This window comes from Sus scrofa, chromosome 9 (genome assembly GCF_054392235.1).
Source record: "Sus scrofa isolate SSC_HxYL_T2T_F1_AM1 chromosome 9, Sscrofa_HxYL_maternal_Yorkshire_Landrace_v2.0, whole genome shotgun sequence".
Taxonomy (NCBI): Eukaryota; Metazoa; Chordata; class Mammalia; order Artiodactyla; family Suidae; genus Sus; species Sus scrofa.
Genome location: NC_139391.1, coordinates 122,963,334 through 122,983,512, shown reverse-complemented (window position 1 = coordinate 122,983,512; position 20,179 = coordinate 122,963,334). Strand labels below are relative to the sequence as shown.

The window sequence follows — 20,179 nt, the reverse complement described above, 5'->3', positions numbered from 1 at the left end:
TTTCCCTCTTAACACATTGTCACGAAATGATCTCAAGATTGCCTGTTTGATATCATTCAGCTTGATTTGTGAACACTGTTTTCTTCTCATAAGACATACTCCAGACAGCTAGCTTGTAAGCCTTATTAACTACAAATCTTCTAATGGAGGTATGGCTGTTTAGAGCTATAACAAGGCTAACAGTGTGCAATTAATAGTTTTCGTGTCAAGAAAAAAAATCATTAAGATAACAAGTTTCCACTACAGCTCATATGCTTAAAACTTTCTTTAAAAATTCTTGTAGGAGTTCCTGTTATGGCTTAACAGGTTAAGGACCCAAAGTTGTCTCTGTGAGAATGCAGGTTCCATCCCTGGCCTCACTCAATGGGTTAAGGATCTGGAGTTGCTGCAAGCTGTGGCACAAGTTACAGATGCAGCTCAGATCTGGTGTTGCATTGTGGCTGTGGTGTAGGCTGAAGCTGCAGCTCCAATCTGACCCTTGGCCTGGAAACTTCCATGTGCCACAAGTGTGGCCATTAAAGGAAAAAAAAAAAAAAAAGTCTTGTAAGTCAAAATAACCTGTGTTTGCATTGAATTAAAAATTGCATTCCTGGAATATTTTAGAAAAATACATTTAGACACTTTTTCCTTAGGTGTGGAAGTGAAGAAACGACATTTCTTTTTTTCAAAATTATATCTGGTTATTTTTTAAAAAACAACTAAAAAGTAGTTGAATTTTGTTGATTCCTGTGTGGATAGACTTCAATGCGAGGTAATTTTAGTGAAACACAGGAAAAATAATAAACTGAAGTTAAAAGTCATTTAAGGAGTTCTCTTGTGGTGCAGGAGCATTGTCACTGCTGTGGCACAAGTTGGATCCCTGGCCAGGGAACTTCCGTATCCTGTGGCCATGGCCAAAAAATAAAAATAAATATTTTTTTAAAAAAGTGATTTGAAAATATGAGCAACTAAGAAAAATTCTTAAGGCTCTCTTGGATAAGCCTATCAAGAGTAGCCCCTAGGGCATTTAGAAGTTGAATAAAGTTAAAAGACTCAGGATGTAAGAGTACCCAAATTGAGAATGACCATTTCCACTTGTATCCACTGTCAAGCATGGATAGAAGTGTTCCTCTACACAGGGTACGGAACAAGATCACTGGTCAGAAGAGTGAGTACCAGATCCCACCTCTTTAAGAATTAAAGTTCTTAGTGTTTTCTAGAAATGCCCCAAAAGATATAACCAGACCTGAACATCATGGTGTCCCATAGACCACCCCCCATACAAATCTTTCCAGTTTCCTATTGCACAGTCCTATCACTGGAGCTACTCTCCAGTAAAACTAAATCCCTACTTGCCCACACTATCTAATGTCTTCCACTCAACTTATGCCCTCTATTACCCTACTGTTTTCTTCATGATAATTATCACGGTCTGAAATTATCAAATGTATTTGTTTACTGTCTATCCCTTGACCCTCACAACAAAAATCTCAGGAGAACGAAGATTTTTTCCTTATTTAGTGCTGAATATCCAGGGTCTGGGACAGTGTTTGGCACATAGTAGGTACCCTACAAATGTTTATGGAATGAATGAATGAATGAAATATTTCCCATAAACATCTGAACTTCATTGCCTCTGTATCTTGGCATATAAACTTTCCTTCATCTAAAACACCTGTACTCTCCTTCCACTAGACATCTTCATGGTCCAACTGAAACTTTATAGCATCTAGGCCTGTGTCTGTGTTGACAATGTGCGACCTTCAGTTCTCTTCAAAAAGTGGAGCATATTTAAAGGATCAGCCTTTGACATTTTCTTTTCACACACAGACGCACAAGTCCAAATGCTCACACACATAAACATACACTAGCACAGTATAACTCAGTAAGCATTTATTACATTAATTAATGAGACTAATGTACTATTCAAGTTCTAAATGTGATTTCACTTAGCTAGAAATTTAACAAGAAGAGTGGACCCATCATTTGGTTAGTGCTGGGAATGGCAAGAAAAACATCAATTACACGTGTTTGATCCACACAGAAACAGCTAGGTGGCAAAATTCTGATACAAATTCAGATCATGGTTAATAAACCTTTGCTCAGTTGTCCCCTCCCTGACTCCTAGGACATAGCTAGGATGTTCCATGGAAAGTTTGGAAAAAGACAAGGAAGGAAGAAAAAAAACCAGAATCTTCCCAAATCTACATAAATCTTCAGGGGCCTTCTGTGCATGGGTTTATGTCAGACTGACCTCTGTTTTGCCCGAGTTGGAGAATCCAGCTTGAATGGGTCAGTCGTGATTTATGAAGGCAGAAATGCATTTGTTCATCTCTTGCACTGAAGTGCCAGGTCAGGCATACCAATCCCACTCACTTTTCCAACCACCAAATTCTCTTTCTTTGTCCCTCTTCCTCCATGCACTGAGTGTCTAACAGCCTATTCAGTAATGAGTTCTTTCAACTACACTCTAAGAATTCTCATGACTTGTAGTGACAATGAGTCCTCTGACTCCAAAAAGTCAATGTTTAATCTCATCTTTTTCTCCATGTTACTTCTATGCTCATTCTTTGCCCTATAACACAGAAGTATGTCCTTTTTATTTCAAGTTGCTCTGTAAGATCTCTGGCTGGGTCAAGGGGCGAATGTCATCTGTGGATGACAGCATACTTGGAGAACTTTTTGCAGATTTCTAACAAATATGAATGGTGAGTTACAAACTGGGCAATGATTCCCAAGGTTCATTCTGAGAAACCCTAAAGGGTGTTCATAAAATTCTTAAAACTAATTAATTTGAATTTACATTTAAATTTCTGGGGGAAAAAAAATATGGAACAATAGCATTCCTTGACACAAAATATAACAAACATTGGATCTCCAAACAGATTAGAAACTATCTTTCTTTGGCTGCACCCACAGCATGTGGAAGTTCCTAGACTAGGGATCAAACCCACACCACAGCTGCAACCTGAGCCACTGCAGTGACAACACCTGATCCTTACCTGGCTGCACTACAAGGGAACTCCCTAAAAACTAATCCCAGTCCCATTCCAGGTATATTGCTCAGTTACTCACAAAGTTTAGATGTTTTCTGATGACAATAATTGAATTCATTTTGCTGCATTCAAAGTCTTTGTATTTTAAACTATACACTCTTCTTTAAGCCCTTGGAGTTAGAAACCTGATGTGCTTGAGAAGGTTACAGAGACAACTATTAGAAGTTGTACCAAGAGTTACCTCCAGGTTTCAGGTTAGCTTGCTAACAATAAAAGACAGAACAAGAGTTACCTTGTGGTCAAGATGGAGAGATGCATATACATTGACACTAATCCATTCTACTTATGCTGGTGAGGATGAGACATGATTATGGCTTACTCATAAGCCTGCCTTTAAACATGGTTTAAAATATACCATACAAATCGGAACATGAATCAGAAACAAGCAGAGGAGATAGAAAGAGGTTATTTGCGCAGCCTCAGTCCAAACTGCACATGCACAGAGTTGGAAAGTATTTTGCTTGGTACCAGTGCACTCAACACAAATAACATTTAGTACTTATTAATGATATTTAGAACTCATTACTTAGTATTTATTTAGTACTTCCTAAGTGCCAGGAATTGTTCGAAGTCTTTAACATATTAATCTTTTAAACCTCCCAGCAAGTGGTTTACACAAAAAAAATAACCAACATACCCCAAATCACACAGTCATTAAGTGGTGGAACTTGAGTTCAAAACCAGGGACTTATGGCTACAGAATCACACTATTAGTCACTATGCTACCTAAGGGGTACAAGGCATGTCTATAAAACTAGAGAAAGATATCTTAAAGTTACAGAATATTCAAGAAGCATTGCACAAGATTGATGCCAATCCAAGGGGCTGCATTGCTGCAAACAACCTCAAAGAGGCAGCAGACCAATCTAGATCAGAACGGACTAATGTTAGCAAGAAGAGTACAATACCTGTATCACCACTAGAGGAAGACATTCTACAATGCCCCAAATTGGAAGCCATCGAAAACCATGCAGAAGAAAATCGTGTATTTGCTATGGATGAATCGAAGTATAACAAACATGGTAAATACTATAATGATGGATTTTCCTCATTTATATTTAAGGGGGAGTTAGATATACTCTTCTTAGCATGGCAGCTGCAAACAGGTATGCAAGAAAGGAAATGAACAGATACCAAGGATCACCATGAGGCATCACTGAACAAATGTCACAATGATCATGAAGGCACTGAAGGTGTTTTGAAGAATCTTCGTTACTCCTTCAAAGTCACCCACCTCTTAAGAATAGTGGACCATATCCAAATCTGGCACAAAACCTCCTTCAGAAAATGTGAGGAGCTACAGCCACATAGCTACAGCTATATCAGTGAAGATCAGATCAGCGCTCCGTCACTAGTTAATTTCCTGCTTTGTTTCTGTATTTGCATCAAGTGCAAATGAAAGAAAACACCTGCCTTATGAGACACAGGTTTGATATTATGGTCAATGAAATGATCACATGAAAGACACCATTTCTAATCTTCTCAATAAGTCGGCAATTACTTGGACAACTCTATAGCCTGAACTAAAAATCTTATTTGGTACATAAGAACTACAAATATTTCCTTTTATTAAGCCTTTCTTATTTTTAATAAATTCATAGGCTTAAAGCTTCAGCAACTGTTTTAGCATTTACTAACTTGCTCATACCAAACATTATATAAACTAATAAAATTATAAAAACAAGTATTTTATTATTAAAATACACTAAGAAAACTATTACATTTAGAATGGATAAGCAATGAGGTACTGTTATATAGCACAGGGAACTATATCCAATCACTTGTGAGAGAACATGATAGAAGATAATATAAGAAAAAGAATATATATCCGTTTAACTGAGTCACTTTGTTGTACAGCAGAAATTGATAGAATATTGTAAATCAACTATAACAAAACAAAGAAATAAATAAAAATTATAAATGGTGAATAAAAAGTCCACTAAGATAATATACCATTAGGCAGATCTAAACAGACCTTTCTCAGAGTTCCTATTGTGGCTCAGTGGGTTAAGAACCTAACTAATATCCATGGGGATGCAGGTTCCATCTCTGGCCTCACTCAGTGGGTTAAGGATCCAGTGTTGCCACAAGTTGTGGCATAAGGTGCAGATGCATCTCAGATCTGGTATTGCTGTGGCTATGGTATAGGCTGGCAGCTGCAGCTCTGATTCAACCCCTAGCCCAAGAACTTCCATATGGCACAGGTGCAGCCCTAAAAGGATAGATAGATAGATAGATAGATAGATAGATAGATAGATAGAGAGATAGATAGACAGACAGACAGACAGACAGACAGACAGACATTTCTCCAAAGAAGACATACAGATGGCCAAAAGGCACATGAAAAGATCTTCGACATCACTAATTACTAGAGAAATGCAAATCAAAACTACAATAAGGTATCACCACAAACCTGTCAGAATGGCCATCATCAAAGTCTACAAATGATAAATGCTGGAGAAGTTGAGGAGAAAAAGGAACCCTCTTACACTGCTTGTGTGTGTGCTTAAAAAACTAAAAATAGAACTACCATATGATCCTGCAATCCCACTCCTGTGCATCTATCCAGAGAAAACCATAATTCAAAAAGATATATGCACCCCAAAGTTCATCACAGCACTATTTACATAGCCAAGACATGGAAGCAGCATAAATGCCCCTTGACAGAAGAATGGACAAAGAAGATGTGGTACATATGTACAATGGAATATTACTCAGCAATAAAAAAGAATGAACATAACACCATTTGCAGCAACATGGATGGACCTAGAGATTGTCATACTAAGTGAGATTGTCATACTAAGTCAGAAAGAGAAAGACAAACATTATATGATATCACTTATATGTTGGATCTAAAAATAAAATGATACAAATGAACTTACATATAAAACAGAAATAGAACCACAGACATAGAAAACAAACATATGGTTACCAAAGAGGAAAGGCAGGGGGAGGGATAAATTAGGAGTTTGGTATTAACAAACATGTACTACTATATATAAAATAACCAAAAAGGACCTATTGTATAGTAGAGAATTATACCTAATATTTTATAATAACCTATAAGGAAAAATAATCTGAAAAAAAGATATATACATATGTATAACTGAATCACTTTGTATAAACCATATTTAATTTTTTAATTTAAAAAAGAAGAAGTATTCCTGGATATCCTGAGTCTTTGAGACCCATTATCATAGACTCATTTCTTGGAGATATTTCCTATACTTTTTCTGGTCCAGGCCTTTTACGATGAAAATAACCTTAAAATCACTAAAACATCAATTTGAAATAATTTGTTAATCACTTTGCTCAAGCAAAATAGTAGAAAGAAAATATTAAATATCATTTTAAAAGTACAAAATTAGGAAGAGAATCTAGAAAAGAGATGTCAAATGGAAGAAGAGTTGCAAGTAGAAGAGAAACTTCTTTTTATCATGAGAGGGTGTAGACTTTATGGATGCTGTCTTTGTATCAACTGAAGCTATGTGTTTTTTTCCTCCTTCATTCTATTGCTGTGGTTTATTACATTGATTTTTTTATATGTTTGAAAGTTCTTTGCCAAAGGCTAAAGCACTTTGTGACACGTGCACCTCTGCTTTTCTTCTACGAACCAATTTTTCAAGTTATTGCCTAGGATGACTCATTTCTATATGGTTCTAATGTGCCATAGGGATTTGAAAATTAAAAATTTTCAAAGTTGCAAACTCAACACTAAGAGTTAGTTCTTGGTCATAATCAGTTGGTTTCACTCAAACTAGCACCTTACTTCACAGAAATAACAAGATCAAGATTGGCAGAGAAGAACTATCTGTAATGAGCAATGGGGCAAATTATGCAAAAAGAGGAATACTGGTGCCCAGGAGTTCACCAGAAGAGACTTCACGAAGGTGTGGAGGTCTAGGGAGGTGCTATGGGCAGAGGAATGTTGGATCCCAACCCATTACTAGCCCCTGAATAGTATTTCAGCACATGCTTGATCCTGCCAGCTTCAGTATCCTCAGAAGCAAACAAGGAGAGCTTCTGTTTCTACATGACCACCGACATCCACACGTTTAAATTTTTTTCTTTTTAGGGCAACATCCATGACAAATGGAAGTTCCCAAGCTAGGGGTCAAATCAGAACTGCAGCTGCCAGCCTATGCCACAGCCACAGGAACGCTGGATCCAAGTCACGTCTGGGACCTATACCGCAGCTCACAGCAATGCAGGATCCTTAACTCACTGAGCGAGGCCAGGAATCGAACCTGTATCCTCTTGGATACTAGTTAGATTAGTCACCGCTGAGCCACAAGGGGAACTCCCCACATGTTTTTAAAAAAGAGTCATTTCTCAAAAACAAAAGCTATTTCAAGAAATTGATTAATAGCTTTGTCTGAGTAATATGATTTCAGTTCACTATTTCTGCATTTCAGAAAAATTTTCCTTTCCTTTAAACTAAAAAAATAAAATCCCATAAAGAACTTTTAAAAACATAATATTACATTATTCTGATATATACCTTTTCTTTTCTTTTTTTTAGGGCCACACATGCAGCATATGGAAGTTCCCAGGCTAGGGGTTGAATTAGAGCTGCAGCTGTAGGCCTACATCACAGCCACAGCCACAGAGGATCCAAGCCACATCTGTGACCTACACCAAGCTCACGGCGATGCCAGATACTTAAACCACTGAGCAAGGCCAGGGATCAAACCCGCATCCTCATGGATACTAGTTGGGTTCATTACCACTGAACCACAATGGGAACACCCTGACATATATTTCTTTATAAAAATAATTAAAAAGTAGTAATAATGCTGGGTTATATGATACTATAATTAGGACACTGCATCCAGATTAAACTCCCTGAAGGAAAAATGTTATGTTACAAAATCTTTCTGAGGCAATAAATGCATTTCATTCATTCATTCACTCAACAAATATTTATTACCTATAAAACAGTAAAATATATGCTATATTACCAACTGTTGATGCATATTAACATATAAATTTATTGTATTTTTATTCATCTGTTCTACTATAAGTATGATAAACATTGTTCTTCTTAGATATATTTAATAAATTCAATGATGAAACTCTTGAAAAAAATCCATATAGTTTTCTCAAAATGTCACTGGGACCAACTTTTCTTTGTAGAAAATACAAAAAAAAAAAAAAAAAATTGGTGTAGGAGTTTCCTGGTGGCCTAGCAAGTTTTGGATCTGGCACTGTCACTGTTATGGCTTGGGTTACTGCTATGGCATGGGCTACATCTCTGGCCTGGAAATTATGCATGCTGTGAAAAAAAATGGGGGGCAATTGCCCACATCAACAACTTTATTACTCTCAAAGATTTCAAAGAAAAAAGTTATTGTACTATATTTGAAACTTTTCTCTGTGAGATTTTTTTCAAAATAGACATTTTTTTAATGTTGAAAAAGGATAAAAAGACAGGCTAGAAATTGTATCTTTTGGAAATTTTGAGTAGTTCCACTACAGAATTAAGCCTTCAGGCTCTAAGTCTTCTTGCTCTGCCTTCCACTTGATAAATTCTTTTTCATATGGGGGCCTTTGCACTTGCATTCTCTCTGCCAGAAATGCTTTCCCCTGTTTTTGTCCATGACTTTGTTCCTCACTGTACCCAGTCCTTGCTCAAATATCATCTTCTCTGGCAGCACCCTCCTCCATCACTCTCCATCCTTTCCCCTGCTGCAACAGACTATCATCTGAATTTGTTCTATATCAGTGTGCTTGAAATAACAAAAAGAAGCTCATGTGTAATAGATTCCATGTTAAGATGGCTCCATCAAATGGATCCTGAAACAAATTGTAGCATTATTCATCCTTATACCTCAATAAAGTTTCTATTTCCAAACATAACGACATTTACTGATTTGAAAACTATTTTCACCCCTAATAATAAGGAATACTACTTTTATTAGAAATCTCTTGGAGGTCCGGTGACATTTGCTGCCTGAATTCGGAAGTCAAGCACAATGAGATATTCCCTCTCAGGCACCATGAACATCTTTTTTTTTTAAGTTAGGCAGACCTGGCTTTAAACCTCAGCTCTGCAGCTAACTAGCCAGGTGAGCATACCCTTAAACACTCTCATTAAAAGCACCAAAAACCTTCTTTTGATTTAATCTAATATCAACATTCCAATTCTTATGTTACTGGACCGTTCTGAATCATCTGATGCAGGTGACAACTTTTTTTCCAGAAATTTTGTTTTCTTTCTACATTTTTAGCTGCTCCTTAACAGTCACCTTTGCAGACTCTTCTTTTCTTTGTGTTTCAATTACTGGTGTTCCTCAGGGATCTGACGGAGGCCCTCTTTTCTCCTCACTCTACATTCTTTCTCGATACCACCATGCTCAGAATTCCAATGTATTAACTTGGCTTACAGCTCTCCCTCAGGGGCAGATCCAGGTATACACCTGTCTACACAGCACCGTCAGGTACACCTCCCAGAGACACTTCCAATGGATTGTGTCCAAACCAGAACTTGACATTTCCTTCACACTTACCCAATATGCTCTTGTTCCCAGTGCTACCAAAGGCAGGCTGACCCATTCCGTCACCCACTTCATCAACCAGGAGTATCTTCTACGCACTCTCACCTTCACCCTTCCATTCTCTGATGTGTTCTTTTTTTTTTTTTTTTGATGTGTTCTTTGATGTGATCAAATTATGTCCCTCTCAAATCTGTCCCTGTCCCTTCACCTGTACTGTCACTGACCTAGTTCAAGGGGAAAAAAATCATCTCCATTCTGGATCTCCTCTAGAGAATAGAGGGTTAAACCTCTATGAGAAATTGTTAATGAGCAACATCAAGTGTTTGGAGTAAATTAATGTTTTTCTCTAGAGCTTTCTGACTCTCAGGGAAGGTAAAGGTCAAACCCTCAAAGGCCACTCTTGGGAGTCAGAAACTAGGGAGCTTTGATAAGATTTTTATTAATTAATGCTAAAGCAGAAAATAAAGGCATTTACCACGCCAGGACATGGACTCGATACAAGTCCAGAAAAAAACCTAACCAACATAATTCTCTTATTCCAGTTGGTTTAAACTGAAAATGTTAGCAGTTAAGATTTAATAAGAGATTTAGAGCTAAGCATATTTATAATAAAATGCTAATACTATTAATGATGGTGCTTTATATTAATTAAAATACAAGTCTATGCCTCTTGCGACTAACCTGAAATAGCTGCCATTTAAGTAACTAGTTACCACTCTTACAACTTGATAATAAAATGACAACTCAATTTTTAAAAAGTTACAAGATCTAAATAGACATTGTCCCAAAGAAGACATTTAAATGGGCAAAAAATCCATGAGAACATGTTTAACAACATAAGTTATTAGAGAAATCCAAAAAACCAAAATGAGATACCTACATCATAACCACTAGAGTAGATATCATCATCAAAAAAAAAAAAAAAAAAGGGAGACCCTACCAGGTGTTGGTGAGGATATGGAGAAATAGGAACCATTACATATTGCTGGGGAAAATGTTAAATATTGCAGCTGCTTTGGAAAATAGTTTGGCAGTTCCTCAAAATATTATCATATGACCTAGCAACTTCACTTCTGGGTATACACACAAGAGAAAGAAAACACGTCTACACAAAAACTGTGCACAAGTGTTCATAGCAGAATTATCCATAATAGCCAAAAAGTGGAAATCACCCAAATGTCTGATAAATAGAGAAATAAAATGTGGTAAGTCCATTCAGTAGAACATTATTCAAACATAAAACCAAATGGATTACTAACACATGCTAAGACACCTATGAACCTTGAAACCATTATGAAATGGGTTTTTTTTCATTGCTGAGTGAAAGAAGTCAGACACAAAAGGCCACATATTGTATGATTCCATTCATAGGAAATGAACAGGATATGCACATCTACAGAAACAGCAAGTACATTAGTGGTTTCCTAGGGCTGGGGAGTGCTTGGGGAAGGAGGAGACAGGGAACGGCTGTGAATGATCAAGGGTTTTTCAGGGGAGGAAATAAAAAGGGCCTAAAATGAGACTGTGGTGATGATTGCACCACCCTGAGAATACATTTAAAAACACGATGAACTGTACCCTTTAAATGGATGGACTGTATAGTATGTTAATATCTCAATAAATCTCAATTTCTTCAAATTAAAAAAAAAAGACAGTCCACAAAACCTGTTTGTTGATAGTGTTGACTAGAAATGCATTTGACAAGTGCCAAAATTCAACAGATAGCAACTGAAGCCAAAAGGACTTACTTTCCTCACAGAATGAGAAGTCCAGAGGTAGACAATGACTCTTGGCTCTCTGCTGCTCTACAATGTCCTCATGGTTCCAGGCTTTTCGATCCATGGGTCCTGCTGTTTGACATCTGATGATGACAAGATGCATGCGCACCTACAAACATCCAATTAAAACAGAAACAGGAGGAGTTCCCTTCATGGCTCAGCGGTTTACAAACCCGACTAGTATCCATGAGGACTCGTGTTCCATCCACGGCCTTGCTCAGTGGGTTAAGGATCTGGTGTTGCCATGAGCTACAGTGTAGGTCGCAGATGTAGCTCAGATTCTGCATTACTGTGGTTGTGGTGTAGGCCAGCAGCTGTAGCTCTGAGTTGACCCCTAGTCTGGGAACCTCCATAGAAAGAAAGAGAGAGAAAGAGAGAAAGAGAGAAAGAGGGAAAGAGGGAAAGAGAGAGAGAAAGAGAGAGAGAGAGAAAGAGAGAGAGAAAGAAAGAGAGAAAGAAAGAAAGAAAGAAAGAAAGAAAGAAAGAAAGAAAGAAGGAAGGAAGGAAGGAAGGAAGGAAGGAAGGAAGGAAGGAAGGAAGGAAGGAAGGAAGGAAGGAAAGAAAGAAAGAAAGAAAGAAAGAAAGAGAGAGAGAAAGAAGAAAGAACAATCGAACGAGCAAGCAAGCAGGAACAGGAAAGGGGCAGTAACAGTCACTTCTGTGTCTTTACCAAGAAAGCAAAACTTTGAGAGACACAACTGGCTGACTCCCACTTACACCTCATTGGTCAAAACTGTGCCACATGGCTTCTAAAAAAGGACATGATTTTCCCATGACAGCACCATTCAAAGTAGAGTTCCGTAGGCAATGAAAAAGGCAAGAAGAAAACCATCAGTGTCTTCCGCAACATCTCTCTCCATGGATGTACCTTGAAAACTCTACCGACACAGAATTATATTAACAATCTCAATTTTTAAAAAACACAAAGTTTACATTAATGCCATGATTGGTACATGAAGTAAGCAAATCTCCCCTCCTTTCACCTTTCCTCATCCCTTTCCTGGTCACTGGGATGGCTTTCTTGTCACTGAGGCCACCTTCTAGAAGCTTTACTTTCTAGTCTCTGGAAAGCCCTAGACAGTTTGATTGTGTGTTGACTAAAGAAAAAACAAACCAACCAGTCCCCCCACCCATAATCAGACCACATAACAAAATTCTCTCATTTCCTAAAAAGAAAAAAAAACTTGATTTCTCTTCCCATAATCTGTTTGCCTCATACCCTCCCAATCTCTCCCCCTTAAACACACACACACCCCTCTCCTTTTTCTTTTCTCTCTAGAGAGTCACTTTTAGTCTCTCTTAGGGCTGCTCTCTTAACCTGCTCCTCTGGTGGTTTTCTCACAGGTACATTCCTATATTTTAGCCATGTTAACATAGTTTTAGCCTCACAGGAAAAAGCAAAATGTGGTGGGATTGTGGGCTATTATCACTTACACAGGTAGCAAGGTCTTTCAGAAACTATTCTGTTTCAGATCACATGGACCTGATAGCTCCCACAATCCTCTTTGGCAGTTTACCTCTTTCTGAGAAATAGCATGTCCAAGACACTATGATAAACCTTTAGGATATATTAACACCATTGCTCACATTACCTTTTAAGATTAATATGCTGGATTTAAAGTAATTGAGTTAAATTTCCCAAACTCAAACAACTACTTTGTTGCAGAGCTGAGATTTAAAGCCAATTTTACAATCCATATATATAGCGCCTGAGAGGGACTATCTCATTCTACTTAATTTTCAAATTCAATCAGCAAATGTCATCAGACCTCTGAGAGATTTTTAATGAAAGTAATATTATTTAATATTAAAATGAAAATAGTCTCCAAACCAGTAAATGTCATTATGTATAAAAATAAAATCCTTATTGATGTATAAGGAAGAGTAATTCTACAATTTATTTCAGGATCCATGTCACAGAGTCATCTTAATGCTAAGTCTATTACACGTGAATTTCTTTTTGTTACTTCAAACACAAAGGTCCAAAGCAGACTCATATAAAATCTTCTTCCCTAAAAATGAAACATTAAATGTATTTATAGCATAATGTAAAATAAAAATTATGCATTCAGATCATTTGAATAATTATGTAACAATTTCCCAGACTGATCAATTTTTTAAAACCTACTCTATGTCAAAATATAAGTTCACTGAATTTATATGAAAGGTTATTTCCATAAATTTTAAGTTATGAAGGGATTTCAAGAAGTTTTTGAAGGTTAATTAAACAGAATGCCTTGGTAGATTCTGTTTCAATTATTCAAAGGCTACAGATTTAGCTATGTAATATATTCCATAAACTCATGAAGGATAATGCTACTGACTTTATTTACCATGATAGACAAGGGTATCTTAGAACAAAGCCTATCTTTGACATCTCGTATTATGTCATGTTTCATTATACTGGAGGAAACAATTTCTAAGAGAAAAATACACAATTTCCAGACTTGCCAATAACCTTTAAAAAAAAGTCATGGCTAGGTCAGTATTTTGGAACTTGAGATGCCCTTTTACATGAGAATGTGACCCATAACAGGATAAACCAGGTCAGCCCACAAATACTATCTGGGAAATATATAACATTCCTGAAGCCAAGACCAAATGCTTCTAGTAAATCTAGTTGCTTTACTATAGTGTTTTTAAGGTAAAATACATTCTTCGTGATCATGTAGTATGTCAAGGGCATATATTTCCCCATTGTACATCTGAAATAAGATCAGAGTCACTCTTAAGGTACTTATTTTAAGGAATATTTCTCAATCATCTGCTCACCTACCCCTTCTTTCTTCACCTCCCACCTAATGAGAAAAGAGAGAAAGAAGTCCCTTAACACCAAACCACAGCTTAAAATTTCACAATGAAGGTTGAAAGCTCAAGAGTGCAGTCTCTCGAGAATGTACTAGTCAAGTTTCTTTTCATTATAAATGTCAGACACCCAACTCAAATTAACTTACATTAAAAAAAAAAAACCTTAAGTATCTACTGACTTATGTATCTGAAAAATCTTAGAACTAGTTTTAGGCATGAATGGACTCAAGGAGGGCCAAGTGATGTGATTAGACTTCTCTCCCTTCCATCTTTTTATTCTGCTTCCTTCCACAAACTGATCTTCTCTTCTCACCACAGACGGTCTTCTCTCTGTGCCTGAGGAAAATGGCCACCAGCAGCCCTAAACTCAGAGTATCTTAGCACCATTATACTAAAAGAAAGAGATAGTCCGCTCCCACTTTTTCCAGCAGAAAAGTTCCAATTTGCTATATCAGCTTTGCTAACATACTGTCAACCTCCAAGGAGGCTGAGGTATAAAATAAGATTACCGACAGTTTTTACATGACCCCACAGAATAAGAAAGCATGGCTCCCTCAAAAGAAAAAAGGCTGGGTAAAAAAGTAAGATCAAGGCAGAGCAGAGAGTAAGGAGTGGAGGCAGAACTCTGTTAAAGAAATTAAATGTGTAATTGAAAATCATCCCACAAAAAAAAAAAAAAAAATCTGACCCAGATTCAGATGGCTACACTGTCTTGAATTCTACTAATTATTCAAGGAAGAGGGAATATCACTCTTACATAAACTTCTTCATGAGAGGAAGAAAAAACAGTTTATAAGGCCAGCATAACTCTGACACCAAAACCTGAAAACATACTTAAAGAAAAAGAAAATCACACAGGCCAATATTTTCCACAAACACAGATTCAAAAATCCTCAAAAAGCACTGGCTAATGAAATCCAACAACATAGAACAAGGATAATATAACCTTGACCAAAGGCGATTTGCCTTAAAAATGCAAAGTTGGATCAACATGAGAAAATCAATCAATGTAATTTACATTTACAGAATAAGAAGGGAAAAAAAGCATGATTATCTCAATAAAAAGCATAAAAGCACTTGACAAAATTCTATACTCATTCTTGCTGAAAAAAAAAAATCACAGAAGCTAGGAATCAAAAATAATTGTCTCAGTCTGAAAAAGAATACAGCTAAAATCCAATAGGGATATATTAAGTGCTTTCCTCATAAGATGAGAAATAAGATAAAAACATCTGCTCTTAACACTTCTATTCAACACTGCATTGGAAGTCCTAGACAGTGCAATGAAATGTCTTTGATAAATTTTAAGAATTTAGGGGTTTGCATAATGTTCCCCCATTATTTTAACGTTACGCAGTCTTGAATCTTTCAACTCCTCCATCTTACCCATAAAGTTATGGATTGAGGAAGCTAGTCCACCAAAACAATTTTCAATAAGGTGAGATGGGATTTGGATTATTTTGGAAGTACATATGATCCTGTATGTTTATCTTGCAGGAGTAGAAAAAAAATAATGTCACTAAAAAATAATGTATCAGCATAGTGTGCTGCAATAGCCCCTTTGTCACCAAGCACATTCACAGAATCACCTCCTGTGACCAGGGACAAATAATGATTTCTACTCTTTCCATTTCTCCTTCTCAGTCTTTTTCAAGCTTCAAAAATCCCTACTTGAAAAGTAAAAGTTCATTATCAAAAACTGCCTCACTTTTTACTATAAAATGTGTGCATATTATAACCAATTTATTGATGTTATTTGTAGTGACTATAAAGTTTATGGTACAGTATGTAAACTAAATGTTACTTTATTCAAAGCAACTGTATTTTTAAAAGTAACATTAGTTATTTGGTAATCAGGTAGATATTTTAAGCATTTTAAATCATAATATGATAGTGTGTGCCTGAACAATGACGCAAAATAAGATACATACATAGACAGATGGAGAGAGAGAGATAAAGATATAGACAGACACATATAGAAACAGAGGTAGAGGGAGATGGGATTAAGATGGCGGAATAGAAGGACTGGAGCTCAACTTCTCTCCTAAAAACAACAAAATTCACAACTAAAGGCTGAGCAATCATCAATCAAATGGACTGGAAACCTTAAAAAAGATATCCTACTCCAGAAGACAAAGAGGAGGCCACATCAAGAGGTAGGAGGGGTGATTTCATGATATAAACAACCCCATACCTCCCAGGTGGGAAGCTCCACAGACTGGAAACGAACTGGTTCACAGAGACTCACCTACAGGTGTGAGAGGTCTGAGCCCCACATCAAACTCCCACGTGCAGGGATCTGGCACTGGGAGAAAGAGCCCCTGGGGCATCTGGCATTGAAGGCCAGTGGGGCTTGTGCGCAGGAGCTCCATGAGACTGAGGGAAATGGAGACCCCATTCTTAAAAGGCACACACTGACTTTCATGTGCACTGGGTGCCAGGGCAAAGCAAAGTCTCCATAGGAATCTGGGTCAAACCTGACTGCAGTTCTTGGAGGACACCCTGGAAAAACAGGGGTGAATGTGGCTTGTTGTGAGGGAAGGTCACTGGAAGCAAAGATCTTGAGAATATTCAGCAGCTGCCTTTCTCTGGAGGTGGCCATTTTGGGAAAATCTGGCCCCACGCATCAGTGCTGAGAAGCCCCAGTGCAAACAACAATCCAGGTGGGATCTCAGCCCAACCCCTCAGGAAACAGGCTGCCTAAAGACCCCCCCTGGAGGCACAGAGCTGCCTCTAATCCCATCTGGAGACAAAGCCCCACCCACCAGAGGGATTAGAATCAGCTGCACCTATCAGTGGGCAGGTATAAGCCCCTCCCATCAGAAAGTCTACAGCAAGCCCCTGCACCAACTTCAGCCACAAGGGAGGCAGACACCAGAAGTAAGAGAGGCTACAACTCTATTATCGGTAAAAAGGTCACCACACCAAAAACCTATAAAAATGAAAAGGCAGAGAACTATAACTCAGATGAGGGAGAAAGAAAAAAAACCCAGAAAAACAGCTAAGTGATCAGGAGATTCTCAGCTTCCAGGAAAAAGACTTTAGACTGTTGATGCTAAAGATGATGCAAGACATTGGAAATAAACTGGAGGCAAAGATGGATAACTTATAGGAAACACTGAGCAAAGAGATACAAGATATAAAACTTAAATAAGAAGAGATGCAAAATACAATAACAGAAATAAAAAAAATTCGCTAGAAGCAGCTAACAACAGAATAAAGGAGGCAGAAGAATGAAAGGAAAAAACCTCCAACCAAGATTACTTTACCCAGCAAGGCTCTCATTCAGATTTGAAGGAGAAATCAAAACCTTCACAGATAAGCAAAAGCTGAGATAATTCAGCAACACTAAACCAGCCTTACAACAAATACTAAAGGAACTTCTCTAGGCAGAAAAGAAAAAAAAGCAACAGGAAACAAAAATACCACAAATGACAAGGCTCACCAGTAAAGGTGTATATATATGTATATACACAAAAAAGATACGAAATAATCCATGCACAATTATGCCACCAAAATCAGAAATCATGAGAAGAGGTGGGTACAAATGCAGGACACTGGAGATGAACTTACAATTAATAGAAAACAACTTAAAACAATCTCATATACATACAGACTCATATCAAAACTTCAAAATAACTGCAAACCAAAAATCTATAATTGATACAAACACAAATAACAAAAATCAACTCAAATACAACACTAAAGATAGTCATCAAACCAGAAAGGAGAGAACAAGAAAAGAAGGGAAGAAAAAAGAACAACAAAAACAAATCTAAAGCAATTAATAAAATGGCAATAAGAAAATACATATCAATAATTACCTTAAATGTTAATGGACTAAACGCCCCAGCCAAAAGGCACAGACTGGATGAATGGATACAAAAACAAGATCCATATATATGCTGTCTTCAAGAGACCCACTTCACTTCCAGGGACACATACAAATGGAAGTGAGAGGATAGAAGAAAATATTCCATGCAAACAGGGATCAAAAGAAAGCTGGAGTAGCAATATTCATATCAGACAAAATAAATCTTAAAATGAAGAATATTTTAAGGGACAAGGAAGGTCAGTATCCAATGATCAAAGGATCAATCCAAGAAGAAGATATAACAATTTTAAATATCTATGCACCCAACATAGGTTCACCACAATATATAAGGCAACTGCTAACAACCTTAAAAGGAGAAATCAACAATAACACAATAATAGTGGGGGACTTTAACACCCCACTTACAGCAATGGACAGATCATCCAGACAGGAAATCAATAAGGAAACACAGGCCCTGAATTATGCATTAAACCAGATGGACTTAAGAGATATTTATACGACATTCCATCCAAAAACAACAGAATACACATTCTTCTCAAGTGCACATGGAACATTCTCTAAGACTGATCACATCCTGGGCTACAAATCCAACCTCGGTAACTTTAAGAAAACTGAAATCATATCAAGCATCTTTTCTGACAACAATGCTATACGATTGGAAATCAAAGTAAGAAAAAATCTGCAAAAAACACAAACACGTGGAGACTCAACAACATGCTACTAAACAACCAATGGATCACTGAAGAAATCAAAGAGGAAATTAAAAAATACTTAGAAGCAAATGACAACAAAGATACGACACTCCAAAACCTATGGGATACAGCAAAAGCCGTTCTAAGAGGAAAGTTTATAGCAATACAAGCCCACCTCAGGAAACAAGAAAAAGCTCAAATCAACAAGCTAACTTTACATCTAAAGCAGCTCAAGAGAGAAGAATAGACAAGACCTAAAGTTCGTAGAAGGAAAGAAATCATAAAGATCAGAGCAGAAATCAATGAAATAGAAACAAAGAAAACCATAGAAAAGATCAATGAAACAAAAAGCTGGTTCTTTGAAAAGATCAACAAAATTGATAAACCCTTAGCCACACTTCAATAAAATTAGAAATGAAAAAGGAGAAGTAACAACGGACATCACAGAAATACAAAGGATCATAAGAGACTACTATATGCAACTATACGCCAATTTAACGGAAAACCTAGAAGAAATGGACAAATTCTTAGAAAAATACGATCTTCCAAGACTAAACCAAGGTGAAATAGAAAAGATGAATGGACCAATCACAAGAATTGAAACTGAAACTGATTAAAAAACTTCCAACAAACAAAAGTCCAGGACCAGATGGCTTCACAGGTGAATTCTTTTTTTTCTTTTTTTTTTTTTTTTTTTTTTTTTTTTGTCTTTTTTGCCATTTCTTGGGCCGCTGCTGTGGCACATGGAGGTTCCCAGGCTAGGGGTCGAAATCAGAGCTGTAGCCACCGGCCTACACCACAGCCACAGCAACACGAGATCCGAGCCGCGTCTGCGGCCTACACCACAGCTCACGGCAATGCTGGATCGTTAACCCACTGAGCAAGGGCAGGGATCGAACCCACAACCTCACGGTTCCTAGTCGGATTCGTTAACCACTGCGCCACGACGGGAACTCCACAGGTGAATTCTAAAAACATTTAGAGAATAGCTAACACCTCTCCTTCTGAAACTATTTCAAAAAATTGCAGAGGAAGGGATACTCCCAAACTCATTCTATGAGGCCACCATCACACTGATACCAAAACCAGACAAAGATACCACAAAAAAAGAAAACTACAGGCCAATTTCACTGATGAACATTGACACAAAAATCCTCAACAAAATACTAGCAAACCACATTCAACAATACATTAAAAGGATTGTACATCATGATCAAGTGGGATTGATCCCAGGGATGCAAGGGTTCTTCAATATCCACAAATCCATCAGTGTGATACACCACATTAACAAACTGAAGAATAAAAACCACATGATCCTCTCAATAGACGCAGAAAAAGCCTTTGACAAAATCCAACACCCATTTCTGATAAAAACCCTTCAGAAAGTGGGCATAATGGGAACCTACCTCAACATAATAAAAGCCATATATGACAAACCCACAGCTCACATCATTCTCAATGGTGAAAAGCTGAAAGAATTCCCGCTGAGATCAGGAACAAGACGAGGATGTCCGCTCTCACCACTACTCTTCCA

At 37.3% G+C, this 20,179-nt stretch overlaps 1 protein-coding gene across 2 annotated transcripts in view; it reads right to left on the bottom strand.

Moving 5' to 3' along the window:
- PAPPA2 (pappalysin 2) overlaps positions 1-20,179 on the bottom strand; it is a 522,663-nt gene that overhangs the window by 453,966 nt on the left and 48,518 nt on the right. Inside the window, exon 3 of one of the 2 annotated variants that reach the window (XM_084977645.1) lies at positions 11,281-11,419. The exons of the other annotated variant lie outside the window; for it this stretch is intronic. The gene's annotated coding sequence lies outside the window, so the exon portion shown is untranslated. The remainder of the gene's footprint in view (positions 1-11,280; positions 11,420-20,179) is intronic. 2 annotated transcript variants of the gene reach the window in all.